Genomic DNA, 2,062 nt, shown 5'->3' with positions numbered 1-2,062 from the left:
CACACATACGTATACACCTAAACAGTTTTAAGTTTTAAAATTTAGAAACAAAATATACAAAACATAACTATTGATTTGTTTTATTAAAAGTTATGAATAGCACAGTTTGTAAAACATCAAATCACGAGAATGGATTTTTGGAAAATCTAAATTTTACTTCTAAAAAAAAAAAAAGCATCATTTGAGAATCAGTGTGAAAGGGTACGATTTAATGCTCGTTTGTTTGTTATTTCCGGTTTAATCAAAGGAAAATGCAGATGTTCACCAGTTGGCTCGTCAAAATAATGATCTCATTGTTGTCGAATGTACCGTCACCTGTCACTGCAGATGACGACGACAAATGACTACAAATCCTTCGTCACCAAATATCTCGTATTTACATTTTCCCACCTGTTTGCAACCGTTTGGGACATGAGAAATGACTGGTTATCATCAGGGGACATGGCCGAATATCAGACACATAATCTATTGTGAATAGTCTCTAGGATTTGAGTAGATGAGTGCAGTAGTGGCACGAATCATGTTGAGTGGAATAACAACAACAACAATAATAATCCTTTCTACTACAGGCACAAGGCCTGAAATGTAGGGGAGGAGTATAGTCGATTACATCGATCCCAGTGTTTCACTAGTATTTAATTTATCGATCCCGAAAGGATGAAAGGCAAAGGCGACTTCGACGGAACTTGAACGCAGAACGTAAAGACGGACGAAATGCTGCTCAGCATTTTGCCCGGCGTGCTAACGGTTCTGCCAGCTCGCTGCCTTATTATTATTATTATTAATAATAATAATAATAATAATAATAATAATAATAATAATAATAATAATAATAATAATAATGGTATAGGCACACGCCAGAAAAGGTCATAGAAAACGAGAAAGCAACCATACTCTGGAATATGCCAATACACACAGATAGAGAAATTAAGGCCAATAGGCCAGAAATAGTTGTCAAAGACCATGAAGAAAAAAATGCTTTCTAATTGATGTATCAATACCAACAGATGACAACGTTTCTCTAAAAGAAATGGAGAAACTTTTAAAATACAAAGACCTGGAAATAGAGGTAACTCGAATGTGGAATCTAAAAACAGAAACAATTCCTATCATAGTAGGCGCATTAGGTATGATAAATAAATATTCAGACAAATACATAACAAAAACACCAGGACCTACAAATATATACAACATACAGAAAATTGCACTACTGGGCACTGCACACATCCTAAACTTTCAACACAGCAAACTACAGCACATACCCAAGGCACACAGAGCTGCGCTCGGTAGTGAAGTGAAAGCACGTTATAAAAATAAAACTACTGAATAATAATAATAATAATAATAATAATAATAATAATAATAATAATAATAATAATAATAATAATAATAATAATAACAACAACAACAACAACAACAACAACAACAACAATAATAATAATAATGAAAAAAGTAACAGGCTTACATAATGATAATAAGTAACAGGCTTACATAATGATAATCCTTTCTACAATAGGCACAAGGCCTGAAATTTTGGAAGAGGGGACTAGTCGATTACATCGGCCCCTGAGTTCAACTGGTACTTATTTTATCGACTAGGAAAATGAACGGCAAAGTCGACCTCGTCGGAATTTGAACTCAGAACATGAAGATGTGCCCGGCGTGCTAACGATTTTGGCAGCTCACGGCCTTAATGATAATAATAATAATAATAATAATAATAATAATAACACTATGGAATAACAACAGAAAAAAGATGGTATAAACACACAGAAAACGAGAAAGCAACCATACTCTGGGATATGCCAATACACACAGATAGAGAAATTAAGGCAAACAGACCAGATATAGTTGTCAAAGATCATGAAGAAAAAAAATGCTTTCTAATTGATGTATCAATACCAGCAGATGACAACGTTTCTCTAAAAGAAATGGAAAAACTTTCAAAATACAAAGACCTGGAAATAGAGATAACTCGAATGTGGAGTCTAAAAACAGAAACAATTCCTATCATAGTAGGTGCCTTAGGTATAATAAAAAAATATTCAGACAAATACATAAC

The sequence above is a fragment of the Octopus bimaculoides genome, chromosome 2, assembly GCF_001194135.2.
Source record: "Octopus bimaculoides isolate UCB-OBI-ISO-001 chromosome 2, ASM119413v2, whole genome shotgun sequence".
Taxonomy (NCBI): Eukaryota; Metazoa; Mollusca; class Cephalopoda; order Octopoda; family Octopodidae; genus Octopus; species Octopus bimaculoides.
This window is presented reverse-complemented; position numbering follows the sequence as displayed.